This window comes from Diceros bicornis, chromosome X (genome assembly GCF_020826845.1).
Source record: "Diceros bicornis minor isolate mBicDic1 chromosome X, mDicBic1.mat.cur, whole genome shotgun sequence".
NCBI lineage: Eukaryota > Metazoa > Chordata > Mammalia > Perissodactyla > Rhinocerotidae > Diceros > Diceros bicornis.
In genome coordinates this window covers 105,571,113-105,598,892 of record NC_080781.1, presented here as the reverse complement: position 1 = coordinate 105,598,892, position 27,780 = coordinate 105,571,113, and the positions used below count along the sequence as shown (strand labels likewise).

Below are 27,780 nucleotides of genomic sequence, written 5' to 3'. Positions count from 1 at the left end.
GGAGGTACTGAATCAGTAATTGAGGCCATAAGTTAATAATATGGATTGTAATTATTAATTCAACAATATTAAAGGCTGGTAAGGCCTGGAGAAGCTTGAGTTACAGGCCATCTCTGTGCAATCTTTGTGAACCCTAGAGTAGCATATAGTAAATTTGGTGTCTTTAACAGCAGTGACACAATTGTGACTCAGAAAACCTCAGAAAAACCCATATACAATCTTGGGTTCACCTAAGATGTACTTGTTACACCTCCTAATAAGTCAAAGATGTATTATTTCAATTGATCATCTGCTGTTTGCACAGTACTTAAGACTCAGCAAAGGTTCACAGCTACCATAAAGCCATTCTTAGCTAAAAGAGCCTAAATGTATATCCTTATCTCTAAGTTCCTCAAGTACACATTCCTAGCACCACTACATGTAACAACTTATTAGGCCATTTTGCATGTTTTATTATTATTATCGCATTATTACTATTATCATCATTTTTTTACTCTTGGCTTTCCAACCCAATCCAAATCCTCTTTAAGGGAAACGGACTATCCTATACCCTATTCAATATTGTGCTTCTTTGAGAACTACTGTGTAGTTGATCATTCCTTATATATCCTATATATTATCTGTCCTATTCTCCAGTTTCTTTGTGCTTGTGATCAATCTCTATTTTGCCTCCCACCAACCTGGATGCAGAACTGAGCCCACCACCACAACAATTGAAAAGAATCCAGTCCTATCTCAAACCCTATTCTTAATTTGATAGTACAGAGTCCTTTCTATAGGCAAGGTAGTAAATTTGTACAAAGGCAATAGTTTATAAGTTGGAGCTACAAAGCAGATACCTACATGATACAATTGTTCTTTATTAAGAGTTCACAATCCATTCAGCTCTGAAGTCCTAATGTTCTTAAACATGCAGTAATCCAAAATGCAGCACTCACAACGAATTCTGACATGTTGCAATAGATTTCATTTTGAGGGCATGCAAGTGTGAAGAAAGTGCATCGTCATTGTAGTATACTGCCTATTATAACTAGACTGCAATTCCATTTCTCACTGTATCTCAAAGGGGGCCATATTGGAATTTCCGGGTGGGAAAAGTGTTTGTTATCTGGGACCCTGTCCAATACTCACTAAATGCTAGTGTTGTACTTCTAGTCAATGGACAATGAAAAACACTACCAAAAACTTCAAACTTCCCCAGATATGCATGATACCTCTTCTTTGAGAATTACTGCAAAGTTAGTAATTTCTGCTAGTTAACAAAGCCTATCTATATTCAATTACTCTGTTGAGGCAACAACCAAGAGCAATGGTATTTAAATGACATTGTTTTGGTGGGAGCTACTAAAAATAATAGAAAGATAGACACAGTTTCAAACAATGTACATTAGTCTGTCAACTCCTCAGCAGCATAGTAAAGCCCTTCATAAATAACAAAAAACTTGAGTTTTCCTTATCATTATGCCTTTGATGCAGCTGAGAGAGTCATTAGGGAGTTGAGTAACTCTCCAAAGATGCCAAAATGGTGTGTTGCAGTGTACTTTTGCCATTTTTGCTTCTTACACCTTACATTTGAATATCACTTACAGAGTAATTTAAATGTAATTTGAAGGACAACAACGACTCTGCTAACCATCATTATCGGGCCAGGTTTCCTTGGATTAAGCAAACTCTAATGAATGCTATTTCATTGTTCTTCATTTAACTGATAGTCAACTTGGAACAGCTTAATGAAGTACCTAAAGAGCAAGAGATGCTGAATCTAAGCTCAAAAATCAATTTGCTACAGGCAAGACAGTGTTTCTCTCATGTTGTTACAGATGTCAAGGTATCCAGACTCTGGAATAAACAGAGAAAAAAACTAATTTGCATATCTGTAGGTATCATTTCAAAATATAATGACCATTCCTGTTGGTCATTATGTTGGAAATTAGCATTACAAAATGTGGAGTTGGAACACATCATTCAGAGACCAAACCTGGTAGTTACTCTTGAGTTACTTTCAAAGATGATAAATTAAAATTTCCTTGGAAAAGACACAAACTGAAATGAATTTGAGAATGTGGTCTTTCTAACTTTCTAAGATCTTCTACATCAGACCCATTTGGTCTGGAGAAGGCTGAACGAGTAATACTTGTATTTGTAATATGTGTCATTCAGACTTCAGTAGACTATGATAAATGTTCTGTACCTTTATATATAATTTGAAACAAAAGTAAACATAGCATGCCTCAGGGCCTTGCAATGAAATTAGCCTTGTTGACTGATGTCCAGAGGGGATGAATACGTGTATATGTGTATGGGGTGGGAGGAGTGCTATAAAATGAGAACTATTATGGCCAAAATCTTCATGTAATTATATTTCCCTCAGTATGAGATATGCTATCTATGGAGGCAGCAAAACTTTTATGACAAATAAGAATTAAATGAGGCTATACTCTAAATAGAACAGATGTCTTTGTTTGTAGCCCAAAACATTCAACTGTCGAAATACTTTTACTCCACATTGTGCAAAGAAGATTTATTAGAATTTATTACTATGTGAGACAAGACAATGTTCTGCATATCTGAACAAAAGTCAAAGAGAGCTGTCAAAGGTTCTAATAAAGAAGCTCTCCAAAAGTCCTCCCCTCCATAAAAGCAATGAGAACACTGGAAAAAAATGGTCAAAATCAACTTTTTTAAAACTCTGAAAATTAAAGACTTACAATAATCCAAGGAGAATTTCTTCAGGAAAAACAGTTTAATCTCAGTAAAAACAGCAAGCTTTGTGGTGTTTTAGCTTGCTGTATTGCTATCCCCCACTCCTCAGATCTATGGGAACCTTGAAAACTAACAGCCTCACAACTATAGTAGCCATGAAAATCAGCACTCTAGCAACCACTGGAGGGAACAGAAACAGGTTTAGAGTTCCACAAAATTCATCTCCTGATAACTGTCACTATTTGACATGTCTGAAAGCTCCTTGCATTGCTCCATTCTCAGGGCTGTCTTTAATTGACTTGAGCCCAAGCTCCCTTTGTACAAGCAACCCGATGCCTAGGGAATTTGTTGGAAAAAAAAATAGTGGTAATTGTTTAACACTGCAGCTACCTGACATAGTGATACTAGTTGGAGTTAACAAGAGGCTGACTAAAAAACTTAAAAGGAAAAACTGATAAATGAGGTGTTTGTAGCAGACTTTGGAAAGCTCTATATATTTTGGGGACTCTAGAAGGCCACATGGTGTGCAAAGCTGTAGGCATGCCTAAGAAAGACCTCAGATGGCCCTAATCTCTTACCTCTGACTAACCTTAAGGCTCTGAATAAGCAGGAAGTAACACTAAGGCAGAGTTGTAAACTGCAGAAGCATTGAAGGTATGTGTCAAGGAGCATACAAAATCCTTTTGCAAAGGCTGGGAGAATTACTGGTTCGTGGCATTTAAGGAAATCACTGTCTGATTATTAGCTGACCCCTGAACTAACCAAGCAGACATTTTACTGGCTGCATATGACAAAGACTTTAGAGAATTAGTCCAAGAAAGTCACTAAACAAATGATAATTGACAACAATAACAACAACAGCTAACAGCAACAGTAAACCCTGGGAAGAGTGAAATTCTAATTTTCAGAGTGACCACATTACATTATTTAAAATGTCAAGTATTCAAAAAAATTAGAATATATGCAAAGAAATAGGAATGGATGGCCCATAAAAAGGAAAAAAGGCAGTCAACAGAAAATGTCCCTGTGGAAGTCAAGATGTTGGACTTACTAGACAAAGAATTTAAATCAGCTATTATAAAAATGTTCAAAGAACCAAAGAAAACCATATCTAAAGAATTAATGCGGTGTAATACAATGATGTCTCACCAAATGGAGAATGTCAGTAAAGAGACAAAAATTATAAAAAAAGAACCAAATAGCAATTCTGTAGCTTAAAATCACAATAACTGAAATGAAAAATTCACTAATGGAGTTCTATAGCAGATTTTTTTTGAACTGGTAGAAGAAAGAGTCAGGGAACTTGAAAATAGATTACTTATGATTATACTAGGAAACAGAAAAAAAGAAAGAATGAATAATAATCATCTCAGAGGTCTGTGGGACACCATCAAATATACCAACATACATATAATGGGAGCTCCAGAAGAGAGAGACAGGGCGGAAAGAGTACTTGAAGAAATAATTGCAAAAAATGCTAAAATTTGATGAAAAACATGAATCTGCACAACTAAGTAGTTCAATGATCAACAAGTAGGTTAAATTAAAAAATATATACACATATAGACAAACTGCCCAAGACAACGAGAAAGAGAGAATCTTGAAAACAGCAAGTGAAATGTAACTCTTACACACAAGAGATCCTCAGTAAAAATAGCAGTTGGCTTCTCATCAGATATCATGAATGCCAGAAGGCAGTTGGATGATGTATTTAACATCCTGAAAGGAAAAAAAAAAACACTAACCAAGAATTCTATACCTAGCAAACTATACTTCAAAAACAGAGATTTTAAGACATTAAAATTAACAGTAGTTATGACTATCTTGAAAAAAAGAAGAACAAACTTGGAGGACTCACAATTCCCAATTTCAAAACTTGCTACAGAACTACAGTAATTAGTACTGTGGTACTGCCATAAGCTTTGACATATAGATCAATGGAATACAATTGAGTGTCCATATATAAACCATATATTTATGGTTAATTGAGTTTTGACAAGAGTGCCAATACAATTCAATGGTGAAAGAACAGTCTTTTAACCAAATGGTGGTGGGTCAACTGGATATTCACATGTGAAAAAAAAATGCAGTTCAACACTTAATTCACACCATATAAAAAATTAACTAAAAATGGATCATATATCTAAATGTAAGAGTTCAAACTATACAACTCTTGGAAGAAAACCTAAGTGGAAATCTTCCTGGGATTTGGCAATGGATTCTTAGAAATGACACCAAAAGCACAAGTAACAAAAGAAAAAAATTGATAAAATAAAGTTAATCAGTCAAAAACTTTTGTGCTTCAAAGGAAGAAAGTCAAAAGACAACTCACAGAATGGGAGAAAATATTTGCCAATCATATATCTTATAAAGGACCTGTATCCAGAATATATAGTAAATTTTTTAAATCAACAACAAAAAGATAGATAACCTAATTGAAAAATAGGCAAAATATCTGAATAGACATTTCGTCAAAGAATATATACAAATGGCCAATAAGCACATGAAAGGTTGCTCAAAATAATTATCCATCAGCAAAATGCAAATAAAAGTCACATTAAGATACCACTTTACACTACAAGATTGGCTGTAATCAAAGGGAAAAACAATAACAAGTGTTGTTGAGGATGTAGAAAAATTGGAACTGAAGGTGATCAGAATATGCCACTGAAAAATATGTCATTTTGGCATAACGATTATTTTGAGCTGAAATCAAGAAACAGCAGACATAGGAGGAACTCTTTGCCCTCCCCTTTTTACCTAAAAGCAGGGCATAAATTTCCCTTTTGAAGGTTTCCTCCCTCTCCTCTCCTGTACCAGGAAGAGGAGACAACTTGACACTGGAGATGGAATTGACTTGAATCTGCACAATTAACCTTACTAAATAACCCTTACCATCTTCCATTAATTTTTTCCTGCATTTTTACCTTCACTCAATTTACTGCCTTTAGAAGCCCAAACCACTTTTCCTCTGTCTTGTCACTTTTCCACAATTCACCACCCTTTGTTAAAGTAGTATATAATCCCGCGGGTCCAACCACTTCCTTGGGGTTTTCATTTCTTTCCTGTGAAGCTCCTGTGTGCATGTGAAATAAACTTTTTTTTCCCATTAATCTGTCATTTATCAGTTTAATTCACAATCTCCAGACCCTTAACTTAAGAGGGTAGAGGACAAGTTTTTTTCCTCCCCTACAGAATCCTTGTCCATTGCTGGTGGGAATGTAAAATGGTGCAGCTGCTTTGGAAAATAGTTTGGCAGTTTCTCTAAAAATTAAACATAGAGTTACCATACTACCCAGTAATTTCACTCCTAGGTATATACCCAAAAGAATTGAAATAGATAAGTGTACACAAAAACTTGTACAGGAATGTTCATAGCAGCATTACTCATAATAGCCATAAGGGGAGGGAAAATGGTAAGTGATTGCTCAAGTCTACACTTTTCTTTTCGAAGTCATGAAAATTTTTAAAATTAAATACTGGTAATGTTTGTACAAATCCGTGAATACACTATAAACCACTGCAGTATATAATTTTAAAGAGTGAATTTTATGATATGTGAATTTTATCTCAATAAAGTTGTTACAAAATTGCTAATAAGTCTGATTTAAAAGAATATCCAAAAATTTTCAAAGATATTCATCTGTTGCTGAGAAAAACAGAGTTAATATTTGTCTGTCAAGTGACAGTCTTTTGTATGCTAATTATTTATAATTCCATTAGAATTCCAGTATTTTTTCTTTCACATGTTAATCAGCTATAATATTCCAATTAGATATTGGAATCCCTAGCTAAGAAACAAGGCTTTCAGTGAGTTCCAGTGAATGTCAGGAATATGAAAAGTTTGAAATCACAAGGAAATACATGAGTACTGAAGACATTTATGAGTGCCAAAAGAAGCCAAGCCTATATAGGCCTACCATCAGGTCTGGCTGTTTTTATTCAAATTTTGGTATAGTCATGTAATAATAATAACAATAGGTAACATTTATTGAATACTTACTACATAACAGCAAATGAAATAAGGAATTATTACCATGATTTTTACGGATATAGAAACTGAAACTTAAAGTGGCCTAAGGCAGAGTCGGGATTATTTGAAGTTGTCCATATACTGATATGCCTAATTTTAAACTTGCTTTTCAATGACCAGTTTATAAAGCAATTATTTCCCTTAATAAAGTAGAAAAACAAAGTAGCATATTTTTTCTGACTCTTGAACTGAACAAAGATAGGTATAGCATAAAATTAGGCTTCTATTTTTTTAAAAAAACAGAAATTTAACAACTGGGATCTTTCAATCTCAATTTCCTCAGGGGATCAGATTTAAAGAGAAAAGTATTTTATAGTAGTGAATACAATCATTTCAGTTATTTTCAAATCCCCTCCCAAAATACTTAATAAGTGTATAAATATATTTTTCAAATATGAATAAAACATTTAGTTTGATGCATTGGGTGAATAGACCAATGGCCTACTGCATTCCCAAGTTAAAATCTAGTATTGACACAGTACTAGTTCTGTGACAGTTTCTGATTTATAAGTACCCATGAATATTTATAAATTCCAGATAAATCAGATGTATGTTAATTTTTTACAATGATATGGTCAGAGAATCTGGGGAAAAATGTTGATTTACTGACTGTAATGAGTATTTCTTAACTTATTAGCAACATTTATATTCCCTATATTTATAATTTATAAACTTTGGCTGAACAAACAGCCCAAAGCATCTTATAGTATTTTTTAAAATAATGTGTTTTTTTATTATCTCAATGCCTACTAAGGGAGAATGTTTTCATTGCATAGATACAAACATTTCAGAGTCAAAAGTAGTGGGAAAAAATGAAAGTACTCATGTTCAGAAACTCCTCAAATAGTTAACATATATACTTCATAAACAGACAAATCTTATGCTTTCAGATGACGTCCCCAGAATTTCAAATAGTACCTGAGTCATGGGAATTGCCACAGTAATTACCTACATTAGAGGAAAAGGAGTTATAAGGCATATATCTTACAGTTCCTGTGTTGCTAGGCTTTTGATCTACCACAACATGCTCTCAAGGTAGTATCACGCAAGGTACTAAATTGAGTTATATCGGCAGTCCATGAGTATCAATTATCAGTAATATTTTAGGAAAAAATATCTATGATAAGTTTTAAAGGCTATATCTTGGAAATTTTGCCTTGAGACTTACATCTGAACATCTCAAAGAATTTTTTGGAAAACATTTTAGGAAAATTCATATAAAATGATAACTTGACATTTTTACTTTACAAATATATGAACTGCCTTTTGAATAGCCTTTTTAATAAAATGAGATTAAGTATATCCTCTTTAAAGTAGGGATTTTACCTCAAAATATGGATCTATTATGAAAATCACATATAAATAACCTAGTATCCTTTTTGGGCAGGGAGATGTTACATTTAGGTATGTGGCCACCTACTGTGATAAGCTCCCTTTCTGCCCAAATATTAACTCTTCTGCTCCTTCCTGTCTAACGTCTGAACTCCCTTCCATATTGGGAAAAGTTTGATAGATTTATTAAGTATCCTGTATTTTCTTACAGTACTGCTGCCCGGTGACCTGCTTGTTTGTGGTTCGTATGATTGGACAGCTAAGAATTTCTTTGAAAATAACATTCTAATGTTATTGTAACAAAGCTAATTACACACACACACACACAAAGTAAAGCTGTAAAGCAATTAATTCAGTTCCTCAAATGAACAAGACAAAAAAAGCAAACGAATGATAACTATCAGTTACATTCTTCTCTTATTTGACAGATAAATTTATTTTTATTCACTCTCTATTTTCTTCTCTCAGCCTACTCAGCAACGAAATTGAATTTTTACGTGTTTTTTTCTATAATTACTTTGTGAAAACCCACGATATAAGGGCAACTAACTTCTTTTGTTTTAAGAATGAGAACTTTCTCTTTTCAGAAGGGTTGGAAGCAATTTTTCTCTCTAAATAAAACCTCTGCTCTGTGGTTCATGTCCAGATGTGGGCTTCATTCAAACCTGCTTCCCTTCTTCTGAGCTGCTAATGGAAGCACATGGTAACATTTCTGCCTGGGCTAATTTAAATCATCTCCCTTAAAGTGAGGCTGAGTAAATAATTTAGCAAGTTATCTCTTTAAAACAAACAGACCTATTCTGACACAGTGTATAATTGTATATGTACAATTGCATAAATACAATTTTAAAATACTAGATTTTCTTCTCATACATACTGAATTGAGTTCACTGTAAGGAGAAAGTGACCGACATGTAATCATTTTCTGAGAGCACCAGTAGCCAGAAAATGTGGGGATAGATCAACAGACTCCTGGGCATGTACGTCAGGAAAGGGAAAAGCATTGTGGGGGTAGAATTTACATGAGTGTTATTTTAAATATAGTTTTGCCTCGGGAAATGAGCCATAATAGGAAGCTTGTATTCCACTCCTCATGTAGAATGTGAGTTCTTTTATCTATGAGTAGGGAGAGATGTACAGCATATATTAACAAAGAATCCTGTTGCAACATTTTAAGTGTCAAAAAAGGCATGTCTGTATCCAGTGAGGTTTTTTTTTTTTTAAGATTTAAATCTATTCCTACTGCTAAAAATTAGACTATTCAAGCAATTCAAGGCTCATTCATGTAGTCTCATGCTTTTGAAATGTAAAGCTTTCAGTCTTGTTTGCTTATAAAATCAGTCCAATTTATGTTGCTTTGGTTCAAATAATGGAAATTTTAAATCACGTCATGTCTATTTTGACAGGTATACAGACCATGGTAAAATGGTTTTGGGCATGTCTTCAGAATTCTATAAGCAGGGAAAAAATAAGAAATATAAAAGATTCCTAATTCACAATGGTTGCTATTTGCAAGAAATTTATTTATAAGCAATTATTTTATAAGATCTTTATATGACACACTAAAATAAACATATAAATATGTTGAACTTCCTATTAAATTTAGTTGTTATATCAAAATTCTCATAAAAAGATGATGCATTTCATTTGTATAGAGAAAAAGAGCAATGACATTGTCAAGTTAGAAGACTGTGAGTCCTGATTCACAACAATTCAGTTAGTGAGTTTCTAAAGTTGTATATTCCAATAGATTACAGATATTTGGACTGAAAGTGAATAACTCCCTTGATCCTGACAAGGTTTGGGTGTCTTAGCTACACAGAGAGTTTCCTATACAGTACTCAAATTGATTGACAGGTTTGTAGATCAAAGTTGTTTTTCTTTTAACCTTACATTATGTCTCTTCAGAGGTTATTTCAACCCCAGAGGCTCACTGACACTTGCAGAATGGTAGTTATAATTATTGAATTTTGAACAGTTTAGCATTCTGGCCATTACCACTTGATAAGAGCTCAAGTTAGGGCTGGCCTTATACTCCAGTTATAATAGGAGTTATACTCCAGTTATAATAACTCCTATTATAATAGGCAGTTGGGATATAAAGATTAGAATCTCCTAACTTCTGTACGTACCCCTTCTTTCATCGAGATTCATTAAAGTACAATTCCAACCAATAAGGATTTCCCCTTTAGAAGCAGTCTCTTTCAAAATTTCTCTTGGAAAGGTAACAGATTAGATATCTGACACCTTACTGACAATTAATTTACCAGATCCCTTTCCTTTATGACTGGGAAGACCCAGGCTCTCAGGAAGGCACTGGACACCTTAGGCTGAGGCATTACACAGGGGCCAAAGAGAACTTAAAAGGGTGGCAGAACAAATCTAAGGATCAGCATTGCCTCCTTCACAGTTTGGCTAAAGGCTCACCCCTGAGCAAAAATAACCTCTCTAATAAACAGCTGCGTCCATAGGGTACACCTCTGAAGGACAATTGTTTCTGGCTGGAATGTACAAAACTAAATAGCTTATTTTTCCCTCTCTTGTTCCATTTAGGTGATAAAATCTTAAATCTAAATTCCAAAACAAAGGTCTTTAATAAGAGGAAATTCCTCTGGCATTGAGTAGTTAAGATTAGCAGTAGCTATTATCCCTTTTTATAATCATGTAGCTACCTAAAACAAAATGAAAAGAAGACCCCTTGCCTTGCTTACATTGTAAACACATGGGAAAGAATGAGATCACATGCCCAAGCAGGCGTGTACGTGCTTAAAGGGCATTGCAAGGTCGTGCACTCCCACCTCCCAACTGGCTTGGCATTCACACCATTCAAGTTACTCTAGATCTGTTTTATCAAATGGAAGAAAAGAATCTGGGGACCTAGGAGCCCCCAGGGTCATCTCCTTCTCAGTTCTAAGGTAGCTCTGTGACATCATTGAATGCTTTACTACAAAGAATAACAAAAAGATAATATTTATTCAATGCTTATTATATACCTGGCACTTTACATTTATCTGAGTTAACTGTGGCAACAATTCTGTTAGGTATGCTAATTATCTTCATTTTGCAGATGCAGAAATAGGCAAGGAAAGGTTACTTAACTTCCATAATGTGACACAGGTAGTGAGCAGATGAAAAAGGATTTGGACCCTAGTAGTGTACCCACATTGCGCATACTTTTTACCATTATACTAAGTTATCAGTAGATGAACAAGACCCAGTGAAGTGGAGGTGGCTAATGATATAATTGAGCAGTTTGCTGAGGAGTTAAGCTTCTTACTGGACACAGTATTTGCATTACCAGTGCCAAAACATTCTGAAGGGTCAAGACAAATGTCATTGATAGTTCATCACTTTGCAAACAGTTATATATTTGGTATCATGGAGACAAAATATCCATATAAAAGACTGAATATTTTATTTTTCATCTGGGTATTCTGGCATTATAGGAAGAAAGAAATAGGAAGTGACTTTTATTCAGTTATTTACCATTTGTGGCAATATCAGCACTCTATAAACAGAAGGAGAGAAAACAAATGCTAGTGTTCATACTATATATATGTTGTGCTGAAATGCGCCTGCAACTTCAATTGCTTGCTTTCACAAATTTCAGTGAGATGTTACCAGGAGCAGCCTCAGCAAAACTGCAAAAGTTAGATTCATCTTCAGTGCTCTTTTGTATCTTCAGGGATGCACCATCCTTTTGTCCTCACCAGGTTAAAGGTGATTTCATGCTTTATAAATCCTCCATTCACAGCGTGCTCTTAAAAACAAGCCATTCATAGCAAAAGCAATTTGAAAATGGTCAAAATTTTAAGTAATTATGGTGCAAATTGATGGTAGAATTTCAGGCACCTGTTATGGGTGACCAATTTATTAGCATAGAGGGCTTTTGAGGCCCTTACAAGCCCCCTAAAAAGCAATTGAATTATATGATTCCCAGGCCTACAAGTCTTGAAACCCCTGTACAGGAAAAACACGGTGATAAAATCAATGACTGATTAGTTACTAATTATGTAACTTAAGGAATGGGGGACACAAAGACTACACATGGGAGTGGTTTAGACTAGAAGTATTTCTTTGAAAATATCAGCAAGCAAAATACTTTCACTATGCTACTGCCTTCCAACGTCAGTAATTGAAGATCCGCTGTAAAGGCAACACAGGTGCCAGTTACTATAAAACATAATCTCTTAATCAATCTCTCTTTATGTCTATTTCTCCCTCTCTCTCTCTCTCTCAAAATTGTCTTAGAAATACAGCTATTCAACTCTGCTGTTGTAGCACGGAAGCATCTATCAAAAATATACAAACATATGGGTAGAATTTTTTTCCAATAAAATTTTATTTACAAAATCAGGTGGCCAACACCCAGGTCATAGATTGCTGACCCCTTCTCTACAAGTGTTATGTTGACGCAAATAATCCATAATCAATCTATAAATCAAAATTAGGGTGAGTTTATTATAAGCCAGGTCCCAGGACTATAGCCCAGGGGCTTCCTTCCCTAAGGAAGGAAGCATTCCAAAGAATTGGGGTGTAGAGAGTGGTTATATACTGTCTTGGAACAAAGAGTATACATCACATATGACAGGAATACCCCTTTTACAATAGTCATGAGATTGCTTTGCTGGCACAGCACGTCAGTAGTCACAAGGTGAACACAGCAGGTTGGTAATTAATCCTTAGTTTCTAGAAAGAGATGCTTATCCCTAAAGAAATGCCAATATGGGAGGAAGCCATATCCTTTAACGTTGAGACGTTGTAAATGTTTAAAGCAGATGTACAATGCATGCTCAACGGGCCACGTCAGGCCTTTTTGGAAAAACAAGGTCCAGCCAAATTAGTTTTAAATCAAATGGCTTCCTCATATACTCCAATATATCCTATTGCTTATCATTTATTCATCATTTTCCCCCTTGTGATCAATAATCTTGTGATAGAAAACACTGATGATCAAAATATTGTCCCTCGGTGCCAGAGTGGTGACTGCCTGCCCTAGGTCAATCATGTCCCTTGGTGCTAGGCTTTTATCTCATTTATTTGCCCAGTTATCCACGTTGGGGGGGAAATAGTTGGACAACCATAGAGGTATATATTAACAGGGGAAGCATTTCATAGGTTATATAATTTTTCAATTGATTTTAGATTGTTGCACAAACATTGTACATGTGCTTTTACATGACTCCTCATGCTTACATTGTTTACAATTATAGAATGGGAACAATAACAATGACGACAATTCAATATTTGAAAAGATTAGTTTTAAAATGTGTTCTTTGCCATAGTCTTTATCAGAAAAGGAAATTTTTCCAGGGTTGTAAGATTGATCAACCATCTCGAGTTGCTGAGCAATCATTACTCTAGCCTGCATGTTAGTCTTACAACACTGAGTAAAGAAAACAGTACTAATACAAGATTTCTAAGGAGTAATAGAAACAGAAATTGCAACCTAGATCGAAAAAGGGAACCAATACCTGAAGGGGGCGAACCAAATAAATAAAGACTGGATGTAGAATCACTTAAGGCATTCACCTGTTTTTCATGTGACGACCCATGGGAAAATTCATCAGATATAAAAACACAGCATTCAGTTTGAATGATTGCATATGTATCACCTTGGGATGCGGTTAGATTATCTAAGGCCACTCTATTTTGAAGGACAGCCTTTCTCATTAAAGACACTTCGGTATTTAATAAGGCTATTCTTGCTTGACTACTGTTAAGAGCTTGTTGTGTAAATTTAGTCAGAGCTACTATACGTGATATGACATCTTCTAGCCCCAAAGAAGGAATAAATATAGCTGTTAGGTGGCCATACCATTGGAACACTACATGAGCCCATCTGGCCTTAAGGAGAAGGCAACTGATGTCAGCTCAGGGAAAATCCTTCCCTGCATCCAGGGGAAGCCCAGAGTTCAGTGTCCTAGCCATCTAGGCAATAGCAAAGGTCAGAGGTTTGTTCCACATAACCACTGAATTCCATTAGGAGCCACCCAATAAACGCCCAGACTTCAAGACTAGTCTGTTCCAAACCAATCACTTTCTTTAAGTATAATAGTATTCTGAAAACTTTAAATGGAACAATTATAAAATGGGTATAGGGTTTAAGCATTACAACGGTTTAAATGAGGAGATATAAGGTTGGGATTACAGGCCTGGTCCAGAGTCTTGGGACAGCTGTCTACACCAGATGCCATCTTCTTCTCATCTTGCTTTGGAGATATTTGCATTGGTCAGTTGAAGTCAGGTATCAGAAACAGGAACTGAAACCTACTCAGATGGAGAAGGCTTTTTTAAATGAGAAATGTGAATCCATGAGTCTATGCCTTTTGATTCCGCAGCACATGAATTGGTTAAAAGTACCTGGTATGGTACTTTCCAACAGGGCTGCAAAGAGTCTTTTATTTGGTGTCTTTTCCAATAAACAAAATCTCTAGGTTGAAGTCTATGAAGCTCTTCTTCTCCTGAAAGCTCACCGTGAAAAGAATCATCTACCAACCTCTCATTTCTTTTAAGTGTCTCAATGAGACCTCGACAATAATAATGTAAGATGCCTCCTTTAAGCTAAGTTGGTTCATACATTTCTTTGTATAATTGCAGAGGCCATCCAGTTATTATCTCAAAAGGGGACAGCCAATTATTACCAAAGAGTGTAAATCTAAGACTGAGGAGCACTAGTGGAAGAGCTTTTGGCCACAAGTGATTAAATGCTTCTGAAAGCTTTGCCAATTGAGTTTCGATTGTGCCATTAGTTAAAATGTTGCATTACTGGTCAAATGTCACAAATAGATTTAGTTATTTGTCTGGTAAAATGAGTTCCCTGGTCACTGTGTAACTCAGTAGGAATTCCCCAAGCAAGAATTATCCTTTCCAATAATAATTTACCTAAAGCTGCCACTCTTCTTCAAGGAAAGGCCTCAACCCAATGTGAGAACATACAGATCATTATGAGCTATATTTATCCTTGAGATGTTAGCATTTGAACAAAGTCCAATTGCCATACCTCAAAGGGTCCCTTAGGAGGGGGAAATGAGCATTGTGACCCATGAAATGGTTCCCCTACATTATATTTTGGGCATACAGCACAATAAATATAGGCTTTATGAGCCACTGTGGGAGAAAGTTTCCAAAAGTACTGTTTTCTCCATAAATCATATTTTCAGGTGCCCAATGGGTTAATTGATATATGCTGGGGCAATGACAATTGTGCTCCAGTAGGGACTATGGGTTTTTTTGTTTTTTACTCAGACCCAAATCATGTCTGCAATATGCTGGGGCAGTGGCAATTGTGCTCCAATAGGGACTATGGGCTTTTTTTTTTTACTCAGACCCAAATCACGTCTGCATGCTGGGGTCAAAAATTCCTCCTCTTTGTTGCCACCTTTGTTGCAATTCTCCCATGGCAATTTCCTGAACCTGTAGAAGGAAATCTTTTCCTGGGTTAGTAGAGTTAATATAAAGTAGCAGGCATTCTTGAAGTTGGACAGCATATCTAGCTTGATAATGTCCTTGCTTATCCTTTAAGTAAGACCCATCTGAAAATCAAATTAGATAATATAATGCAGCCATGGTCATTTTCCTCCTGTGATACTGGAATCAAGGTAGCAAGGTTAAGATAGTGAATAATATTTACCTATGCAATATAACCTAAGAAGGTTTATCATCATTTACTTGACAATGCTTCCCATGCAATTTAGCATATCAAACAAGCCTAATTAGTTTAGTATCTCCTTCTTTATAGGAAGAAAGAACAAATTTCTTTGAGACGTCCCAGGGGCTCTCTGGAGATTCTCAAAGAAATTTTTTTTCAGGTCAAAAGAAAAACTTCGTTTAGGATTTGAATTTTGGGGAATCTAGTTGAAAATACCAAAAGGTTCTAAAACACTTGGTCAAATAATATCAAGTGTTTGCTGATCTTGTGTCTCTGTGAAACAATGGTCACTGTGAAACAATGCTGAGTCATCCATTTAACCAAAGTGACAACAGATGTTAAAGGCAAACATATAGAGTTAAACAATTAAAAAAAATCCTTAGTTCTCTTAATAGAGAGTTTTCAGCATTTTAGAACATAGGAAATTATTTTGACAAAACACAGAATTTCTGTCTCTTAGGTAGATTTACTCAAAGGTAAAGAAAAATCTTTCATAATCTCATTATCAAGAGCCAACTAAAAGTCCAGGAAAATTATCCTTTTAAGAGAGACAAAACCAAATTCTAATTTTTGTACCAGCTTCCTTTTGGTATTAAAACTTATTCATTTAATTAAATTCATTTTAATCTTAGCCTACTTGAATATGCCCAAAACTCTTTCCTCAGGGTTCCTGTTCCACAAACCTTCTATAACTTTCTTTTTACATTCACAATTTGTTCTATGCCTTCTTTCTTCTCTCCTAGTACTTTAGGACAAATTTACCTTTCTTAACAAACAAAAATATCTTCATTCCTTTCAATCTTCTTTACCAAGAAATACATTTTACTTTCCTTAACTTTTTATATATTGACATCTTGTGGATTGGAAGATCCACAAATACTGTCTAGACATGTGCTTTCTCATAGAAAATTTCTCAACATGGCACAAGACACGTTTATAAATAAAAACCAAGTATTTTTTCAGTTTCTCTGTAATATAAAGCCAAAGGTAGATAAATCTATGCTTAGTAATTAATATCTAATATTACATCTTATGTGGGAATGACCTAGAAACTCAATAAATTTTATCATTTAACTTAATTTAGCAAAACTCTAATGTTTCAAGTTACCAAAAGGTTTTGAAGTTAAGTACATATACCATAACATATAATTATCGTTAAAAAGTTCACCCAACGCTTTTATCTTTTTCACATCTATTTAGTTTACTTGCTTCCAATAATTATTTAGATTGTCTATACAACTTCATGAGGCATTAGGCAAAATAAGCTATTATTCTAAGTTATTTTCTCTGCTGACAAATTTTGTAACAGAGATAACATGTCTGTATCATATACAATGTTAATAATTCTGAAAACATATTTTTTAATCAAACCAACAAACTTAAATAAGCTTTTCATTACCAAAGATTATTTTATATCACATTAACTTGAAAGACATCTTGGTTAGTTTCCATCACATTTATATAAGTGCTTACTTAAAGCCAACTAAATAGAGCTCTTTTAGAAATTATACTATCCGAGGTAAAAAAAATCAGACACATATATAACATATACATGCACACACATACACAGAGACTCCACAGCTATAGTTTTAAAATTACTGCCATGAATCAGGTACAGCAATACAAAGTTCCCTTTTTCTTTTTTCTTTTTCCTGAGTCTTAGGAATTGGTGATGGTCTAGATAACAGTTCCCGGAGAGGTTATAAGCCATTTTTTTTTATTGATGTTTTAATGGTTTCTAACATTGTGAAATTTTGGGTTGTACATTTTTGTTTGTCCATCACCATATATATGACTCCCTTCACCCCTTGTGCCCACCCCCCACCCCCCACCCCCAGTGCCCCTGGTAACCACAGTCCAGTTTTCTCTGTCCATGTGTTGGTTTATATTCCACATATGAGTGAGATCATAAAGTGTTTGTCTTTCTCTTTCTGGCTTATTTCACTTAACATAATACGCTCCAGGCCCATCCATGTTGTTGCAAATGGGACGATTTTGTCTTTTTTTATGGCTGAGTAGTATTCCATTGTATATATATACCACATTTTCTATAAGCCATTTTGAGATAAAGGAAATGTGTGGAATCTGAACGGCCTCTAGAGCTGCTTTCAGGTGTTGCAAAGGTTTGTGAGTTGAGGACAGCTGCTTTTAACTCCTTATAAACTTGGGTTGTAACTTAAATGACATTATAGGTCAATCTACTTGTCCAACTATATCATCCCTAATTTGCTTCTTTCCCTCTGAGTACTTAGTTTTATTTTAACTTAGGGAAGAAGGCCTCAAAAAAAAATTCCTATCATGCTCTGAATATCAGCTTCCAGTTTAGCTGGATTTCTGATCATAAGTTGCTAAATCCTTTCAAATATCTCATCAGGTTTCAGCAGGACAAACTAATTATACCTGGCAGTATTGAACAACTCTATTAATCTTTAACATAGCAGTCCCAGAAAATCTCTGAGTCTCATTAACTCTGGGAGGGGCTCATATTGGGGCCTCTTTGAAGGTAGATAATGAGGGTGTCTGTAAAACCATGACCTAATATATTTTTCTTTCAGGTACCTTTTATAACTTATTTTTCTGTTGGCTTTTTGTAACAAAACTTTCAATAAGGGTATTTTGGCATTTTGAAGTTTTTGCTTTTAGGTCCACTTATTAAATTATCTTATCTAATCAGAACATTCCTTCTAATGGTCAATGTAATTCCCCTGAGGCTGGTGGCAGCTTGGCAGGAGCCTTAGCCATGAATGGAGTGCACAACCCACATTTCTGTCTGACCATCACTGACTACAAAATGGGGTGTAACCACATTTTTGTCCAACTGTATTTTGGGACCCCAAACTGACGGTTATTAAGCCAAGCCCTCAGGACACAAAACAAGCTTGGCAAGATTTTTGCTGTTCTTTGTAAATATTTACAGTTTCTGGAACCTTTATTTTGAGCAATTGTGCCAGAAGGTGGTGAGTTCGACTCTTTAAAGATTTCTCTGTTATTTGGCTCTTAAAAAGGAGCCCCAGGGGCCAGCTTGGTGGCATAGTGGTTAAGTTCATGCACTCTGCTTTGGTGACCCAGCGTTTGCAGGTTGGGATCCCAGGCACAGACCTACACACCACTAATCAAGCCATGCTATGATGGTGTCCCACGTACAAAATAGAGGAAGATTGGCACAGGTGTCACCTCAGGGACAATTTTCCTCAAACAAAAAGAGGAAGATTGGAAACAGATGTTAGGTCAGGGCCAATCTTCCTCACCTAAAAAATAAATAAAAAAGTAAAAAGGAGCCCTGAAGTGGCCATTCTAATTTTAAATTATCCCAGGTTATCCTGCCAGCCATTTACAGCTATCCCCATTTTGTTAAGCACTTGTAAGTCTCAGCATGAAGCCAGCCAGAGTTCTGAGGGGAGGCTGCCCATTCAGGAACTGGTAAGCTTTTAGAAGCTTGATTTCCTGTTTTTCTTTTAGTTTCCTTTTACTATAAAGTCTGAACAATTTCTAGGGACAGTGTAGTGGGTCAGAAATGCGCTGCTTGTGAGTGTTATGCCCTAAAGAAAGGTCATAAACATTCTCTCACATGCCTTAGTTTCTCCTGCTGGCAGTTTGAGACTGCCATGGGGGCTCAAAGTGCTGGAAAAACACTCCTCATTTGTGTGTCCCCAGGTAAGTCTTTAATTAATTAACGTGAATGATAGTCGAGTTCCCCATGGGACTGCTACGCGTCATGAGGATTGATCCTCAAACACTTCCATGTGGTTCTCAGTCATCTGAGAATGCCTTTAGACTGGAAGGAGCTGGTGTCCCTTCTCTTTGGAGCTGAACAAGTTCAGACTCTCATTTCTCCATCAAGCAGTTTGTTCAGACTTTATTATACAATTCTTTCCAATTTAAAGCCAAATTAAAAAGGTCAGCCTGCCCCATTCACTCCAAAGTTCCCCTTAGGGTCTCCTGGCCTAGGAAATACCCCCTAGGTTTTTCTTTCCTAGGAATTCTTCCTAGGTTCCTCTTACCTAGGGTATGTACCAGTATTCCCTTAAGATACCTACTCTTAAGGTTTGAAACAGCTCATATAAACTCTGGACCATCGACTTAAAACAAGGAGGTTCGGGTTTCAGGAGAATGTACCAGGGTCACCTGAAGAATGTAGTGATCTGGGAGAATGCTCAATGGGCCCCTATTGGTACTGAACACTGGTTCAGTGTAGATTCCAGGTGGTCTCTGGTGGGTTTCTCTGAAATTCTGTCAACTACACCAAGAGCTATAATTTTAGGTTTTACATTTAGGTCTATGATCCATTTTGAGTTAATATTTATATAAACTGCAAGATACGGATCAAAGTTCATTTTCTTGCATATCAATATCTAATTGACCAGTAACATTTGTTAAAAAGACTTTTTTCCATTGATTTGTCTTTGCACCTTTGTCAAAATCAGTTGTCCATGTACTTGTAGGTCTCTTTCTCAGCTCTTTACTGTTTCATTAATTTATTTGTCTTTCTTGAAGGCTAAAATCACAATACTTCATATGTTTTAAAATTATATAATGAATCTTGAAATCAGATAGTATTAGCCCTCCAATTGGTTCTCTGGCTACTTCTAAGATTTTCTCTTCATTGGTGGTTCTAAGCAATTTGATACTGACATGCCTTGTTGTACTTTTTCTTGAGTTCTTGTGTTTGAGGATCCTTGAACTTTTTGGATCTCTAGGTTTAGAGTTTTATCAATTTTGGAAAGTTTTTGGCCATTATTTCTTGACTTATCTTTTCTGTCCTCCTCTCTCTCTCCTCTCCTCTAAGGACGTGAATTATATATATATTAGGCTCCTTTTGGAAAGTTTCTATTGCTATGTCATCCAGTTCATTAATCTTTTCATCTCCAATGCCTAGTCTGCCATTAATCACAACCAGTGAATTTTTCATCCCATACATTATAGTTTTCATGCTTAAATGTTTTGTTTGAATCTGTTTAAATATTTTTTCATGTCTCTGCTTACATTTATGCACATATATAATACAATTATATCAAATTGTTTAATGTCTTTATCTGCTACCATCTAATATCTAGGTCAATTTCAATCGTTTGATTTTTCTCCTTATTATGAGTTGTCTTTTCCTGCTTCTTTCCATGCTTGGTAACTCTTCATTGGATGACAGAATTTGTGAGTTTTACCTTGTTGAGGTAATACGGATACTCTTATAAATATGTAACATTAAATAAAATTGTATATATAGTTGAATGTCAATTTCATTAGTAATGCATAAATATACATTTTAAAATTGGATGAAATGCATTAGCTTCTTAATATTAATGGTGGTTATCTCTGAACGTTAAAATCCATAGTCATTAATTGTCATTTGTTAAAATTTCAACCTTCCCAACACATAACAGGATTGCATTTCCTGGCCTCCTTCTGGTTGGATGGTGTCATATAACTACTTCTGGCCAGTGGCTTGTGAGCAGAAATAATAGAATGTCACTTCGGGGATGCAGCTGTTAGTTGGCATTGTGAGACTCTCCAAAATCCCTCTGCCCTCTGACATGACTAATAGTAATGTTCAACTCAGTTGCTGCTCCAACAACTTTGGTCCTTGAGAAACTATTATGAGTAGAGACTCTCCTTGCCAAATCACAATTTACAGGTAGAATGAGCAAGCAATAAATCTTTTGTTTTAGCAACTGATATTTGGGGGTTGGTTGTTATAACATGAATTAGACTATCCTGACTAAAACTGAGGGATTATGGAAGATTTCATTTTTCTTCTTGATACATTTTTGTATTTTCCAAAATATACACGATGAGCTTGAATTAATCTTTTGATATGAAAATTCCTTACTATTAACTTATTGAATGAAAGATGACATCAATAGTAAGAAACATCATTACTTTATGTACCTCTAAGAAAAAAAAACAAATGTTGTAAACTATGACTTAATGTTTTAATGATAGGTCTATGTAGTATTTGAATTGGTCACATCAGTCTCTTGCTGCTTTGCAATTTCTTTTATCAGCTCCAAAGGATTTGGTGATTTATTCTGTCTTCTGCCTTCAGTTGCATTACTAGGTATGTGATAAATAATCATTTTCCACATATATCAAAAGGAATGTAATGTGATATAATGCAGGTTCATCTACATGTAGGCATCTTTATTTCTTAAGTTTCATAAAACTTTTGGTTTGTTCTTTGAAAGATAATTAGGAATTTATCATTTCTCCACTTATCACTAATATAACTAGCTTCCTATTGCTGCTGTAATAAATTGCTAACAAATCAGTGGCTGAAAGCAACATAAATTTATCTTATAACTATGGAGGTCAAAAGTCTTAAATGGGTCTCAACAGGCTAAAATCAAGTTGTCAGCAGGGAAGCATTCCTTTTGGAGGCTCTACTCGAGAACCTGTTTCCTTGCTTTTTCCAGTTTCTAGAGGCTGCCCATATTCCTTGGCTCATGGTTCCATTCAAAGCTGGCAATGTCGGGATAAATTCTCACACTATCATCCTCTAATTGTCTCTTTTGTAGTCCCATCTCCTGCTAACTCTGACTCATCTCTTGTCTCTCTCTCCCACTTTTAGGTATCCTTGTGATTACACTGGATTTCCCTGATAATCCAGGATAACCTCTCTGTTTTAAGGACTTCTGATTAACAACTTTAATTATCCTTTGCTATATGAGGTAACATATTCACAGGTTCCTGGGATTAGGATGCAGACATCTTTGTAGGGGAGACATTATTCTGCTTACCATAATGACTAATATCAGATTCATGACCCCTGATCTTTTTCTGCCCCTTCTTGCATATTCAGTAACTTTTGCCTCAATGAGAAATCACATTATAGTCTTTCTGGAGACATTTTAGAAATAATGCGTACATTACCAAGAAAGTATACAACACATTACAGCGATGACCATGTAGATAATGACAACCAACTTACACCTGGTTGATAGTAAGGCACCATAGAGTTTTAGGAAGCATCCCTATATGAAAGATGTTGAATGTAGAAAAACAATATGTCTTAGAATTGATGAAATAAGTGTATGCAAAGGAATAATCAACAAATCTGCCAGCTAATCATCTGACAGGGCTCTAAAGAATGGAACATATATAAGGTTAACTTTCACAGGAAAAGTAGAACAAGAACAAAGGCATAGTCCATGTTGAATAGTGAAAAGGAGGCATGAGGACACTGCATGCCTGTGTCACGAGACACTGAAATATGGGCTGAGATGATCAGCATAGGCATTGACTGAAATGTAAATAATGTCATGCTCATTCGAAAAAAAGAACACTTCAATAAATATTCAAGAAAGTTTTCCATTTTTTATAAACATAAACTAGGCTTACTTTCTACATATGTTTATCTATTTTGACATTTTGAATTGCACAGGAATGAATGTGCTTTGGAGAATGATTAATTTAAAAACAAATCATGTGCCATAAATCAGAGTATAAAATGATTTCACAATCTAAAGTAAAAAGTCTTCAAGTGCACTCTTCTAAAAATCATTTTTCATAGTCAATTTCCTTTCCCTTTATATCCATGGTAGGGACACTGATTTATTAACTATCTTGAGGTGATAAAAATACCAGGAGAGCAAATATAAACAAAACTGTACCACCGTTTACTAAATTCCTACTTTGAAAAATAGCAAAGCTTAAAGATGCAACCATAGATAAACCATCAGTAATTAAGAATAATTGAGAGGAAGGCAATTCTGATTTTGTAAAAAGTCTAAATCACATATGCTTGAAAAGACATATACCAGAGTTACTTTCAAGCAGTCTAATAAGATAAACTTTTAAAAAAGCTAACCAATTTTTGGCAATTGATAGGACTTGTTTTAGTAAAAATATGATTGTCATTAGGCTCTAAACAAATAGTATGAAAAAAAGTGAATACACCCAATGGACTAGGAGTCAAGACATATGTACCCTGCTCCATATCTGCTACTAACAGTGCTCTGTTTCCTCATCTATAAAATGAGGAGATTAGAATAGGCAATATTTGAGATTTCTGAAGCTCTACAATGTTTTAAGTATTTATTTACCAGTAAATAGAAGTTGCTAAAGCGAGTCTAGAACTAAGAGCTTGAATCAGTGATTTAGGAATTCCTCCTATAATCCTTGTGAAAATATTAATTTGTTTAGCAATGCCCTTTTCTAGACATAGCTCAAAAATAAGCCAGTCTCTGGCAAGGCTTTTTGCTTCTGTTTTTGTTTTTACTTTGGAATTATTCTTATGGTATTCTGAAAGCTTACAGTAGTTTATATTCACAGATAAACATCAACTGAAGCAATTAAAAAAAATTAACACTGTAATGGGAAATACAACAAAGAAAGATGTCAGTGTTTCAACCTACGTTCATCCTGGCAAAGCATTAAAATTGCTCATTATTAAAAATGATGCAATGCAGTCATTTTATCATCAGTCAAAATCTGCTCTGTGCTTTAAACTGAATGACAGCAAAGATTAGAGGGACTCATTTAGTTTGAAATGTGTGTGTGGGAAGGAGAGGGGATAGGGGAAGGAGGAGGAGTAAGCTCAGAAGAAGGAGGCTCAAGTTCTTTTCAGGATGTGTGAGCCCACTCTTCCACGTTTGTGCAGCTGCAAGCTTTTCCAGACCTCTTCTTTGTCTTCTCCATCCAAGTTCTTTTCGTTTTACCCCCTTCCTTTTATTTCCTTCTCTGCCTCAACTCTCCTTCTGTAACTCCAAAGTTAAGTCTTATCCCATAACTACATTTCTTGCTTCCATCACTATTGAGAAAAAGACAAATCTAGATGAGATGAAATAGTGCCTATTTTGCCTAAAACTTGCTAAAATTCCAGTGAGAATGTGAAAATGGGATTACTCTGTCAGCAGCTGTCTCCTATTTTTTCAGGACCACTTTTAATAAAAGCAGCGCACAAATTTTCTTTTATGGTTTTACATTTAGCTCTTTGCTTGTAATGGAGGATTCTATTTAAATTGAAAGAAAAACTAAGTCATTTGCATGCAAATATAGCAATAAGGAGAGATTGTAGAAATAATGAACATGGTATATTAGCCAATCTTCCTGCAATCAGTGACCAGGAATATATTCATTCCAAATGATTCTCTAATTCATTCTGGTTATTACCATAAAAAAGTGTCCTAAGTGACACATATAAGATGTGTATATCACTTTAGATTAAATGGCAGGGACTCACAATATATTTTCCTTACAATATCATGAATTATAAGGACTGTATCTGCATTTGATATGTTTAACAGTCATACCATTAAATTATAAATTGCCTAAGTGAACCTGGATCGGAAAGCATTTGGAAAACTAACAGTATTGTCCATGAAGGGTCTGTGTACGTCTTTCTTCATAGAGTTGTCCTTCCTAAAACTGAAATATTACTTATTAGCTATGACAAAAAAAGGTTGGTATTTCTTTGACTTTGAGAACAATGAAATACGTGTGGATGCTTTTAGCTAAAGATGACTAAGCTACTAACAGCAAGATGACAAATTTGCTGCCATCCACAACAATAACCACATCTCCTTTTTGGATCAGGCTTTATGGAATAGAAAAGGCCTTCATATCTAGTGTTTGATTCCCAGCACATCCTGGCAAGGAGATAAAACCTGTGTATTTATCCCTATTTTACAGCAGGTGACTGAGGTTCTGATAGACTTTATTACTTGTCTAAAGACACTCAGCACATATTGTCATATCTGCTAAATCAGTGTTTCTTAAATGTTGTAAGAATAGATGGAAAGTGTGTTTTGAAGATAAAGCTACCCTTTGTTGCATTAACTTTAATCTGTTTTCAATCTTTACATTTAGTTTACCTTGAAATTACAAATAATATTAAGAGTAGTTTAAAATTTTGTATATGTATCAAAGGGGCATGGCTTGTAAAAGGTAGGAAAATAATATGCTAACTATTCTGATAAGTTCTGATATTTAAAAAAATGCTCAGAGGAAAATTACTGTTATATGAAATTGGCCAGGAAATCCTAGTTTTACTTTTTTTCCCGCTCATTTGTAAACCCTTGTGGACAAATATTTTTTTTTAATGAGTTACTTTGATTGGAATATAAACAGCCTCTCATTATTGACAAGTATCAACTGGATGATATAATAAAAACAGTAACAATAGCTATCATTTATTTAGTACTTTATTTGTACCAAGAATTATTCTAAAAGCTTTAAAAATTTTCCTAATTTTAACTTACTAATTCTTCTTAACAACACTATGAGGTAGGCACTATTATTGTTTCATTTTAATATGGAAATTGAGGAACAGACAATTAACATACTTCCTCATGGTCACACAACTAGCAATTGAAACAACTGAAATTAAGGGATTCAAACCCAGGCAGCTTGGCTCCAGAGCCACAACTCTTAACCATTATGTATATTGCCTAAAAAAAGAGAAGTTTCTAGAGTCTGCTTATGTGGGCTCCAGTCTTGGATCTACCCCTTACCAGCCATAATCAAGTTATTTAATGTCCCTAGGCCTCAGTTTCTACATCTGTAATATTATGATAGTAATATCAACCTCATAGGGTTAATGTAAAGAAGAAATAAAATAACAAATTTAATAAAACATAGCAAGGTCCCTGGAAACTAGTTGTTAATGAATATTAATTTTCCTTCTTTCTTTTTTTTTTTTTTTTTTTTTTTTTTTTTTTTTTTTGTGAGGAGATCAGCCCTGTGCTAACATCCGCCAATCCTCCTCTTTTTTTTTTTTGCTGAGGAAGATGACCCTGGGCTAACATCTGTGCCCATCTTCCTCCACTTTATATGGGACGCCGCCACAGCATGGCTTGCCAAGCAGTGCGTCGGTGCGCGCCCGGGATCCGAACCAGCGAACCCCGGGCCGCCGCAGCGGAGCGCGCGCACTTAACCGCTTGCGCCACCGGGCCAGCCCCTAATTTTCCTTCTTTCTTAATGACAATTTGAATACTGCCTCATGATAATTCTATTTCTGTATTTGGAGGTTATCATAGGCTTGTATTTGTAACACTGCCTCATCTATGCCTCCTGTCTCCCAAAGAATTGCATTTACAACATCTAAAAGTACTTAGCTGACATGGTGAAAATTAGTCAATCAAATGATTAACTGATTTAATTGAATGAGCTATTGATTTACCAAATTTTTTAAATCTTGACTAATTTGATTTTAGACTACAATTCCTTAAGAGGCTGCTAGATTTGGTCTTGTGTATAGGTAAAAATGTTCACCTCTGAGAAATGAATGTGTGCATCAATTAAGGTTTGTTTAGGAGATTAAAAAAATACTCTGAATGGAGAAATTTTTCAGTTCTGAACCTCTAGTACATTGACCACTTTGGCTGAACATATTTTTTTGGCATCCAACTATAGACCAACAAATATTACATTTTCAAGAGTTAAAAATAAAGTTAAATAATAATGAAACCCCTACAATAGGCAAGAAACTGGGGGGGGGGGCTCCCAAAGATTTCAGGAGCTTTGTAATTGTTGAGTCGGTTTTCTGAAATTTGTCTATGTTGTGTACTCTAGAAAGCGCATTTTGGAAGAATGGCTGGGCAGGATGTTTCTGATTGATAATAGAAATCTTATCCAAGATTCAGTACTGAGTTACCCAAAACTTAGACTAAACTCTTGTTTATGGCACCAGCAAAGTTCAGCTTTGATTAATCTATTCAAATTTTGCAATAAAAAAATCTAGAAAGAAGAAAAATATCTAGAAAAAATATCTGAAATATTTAATTTTAGCTTGTATTCAAGTTTTATGTCACTCTGAAAAACACAATTTTATTTTTAATTACATATCAATATATGGGTCACCACAATGTTTCAAGGTTTAGGACCTTAATCGAATTCTACCAAAAATTCTTTTACTGGGGACACCTCTGAGATCTGTGTGGCTAATGACTGAATGGGATGTGTTCTGGAAAAAGGTCTTAGAGCAAAGTTAGCATGAATGGGATGGGCTGCTTCTAAGTAATCTTGCCAAAGCTGAACTTTGAGTTAGTATAAAAATTATTCAATTTCTAGCTTCCAAATTTCTTCTCACTTCTTAACTATTAGAGCCTGACACACAGCAGCTTGGGAA

General features: G+C 35.2%; 1 long non-coding RNA gene across 1 annotated transcript in view; it reads right to left on the bottom strand.

Moving 5' to 3' along the window:
* Positions 1-364: 364 nt before the first annotated feature.
* Positions 365-27,780, bottom strand: part of LOC131401343 (uncharacterized) — a 46,283-nt gene continuing 18,867 nt past the window's right edge. The window contains exons 2-3 of the long non-coding RNA XR_009217647.1: positions 4,335-4,422; positions 365-1,839 (exon numbers count right to left, since the gene is read on the bottom strand). This is a non-coding gene — a long non-coding RNA (uncharacterized LOC131401343). The remainder of the gene's footprint in view (positions 1,840-4,334; positions 4,423-27,780) is intronic.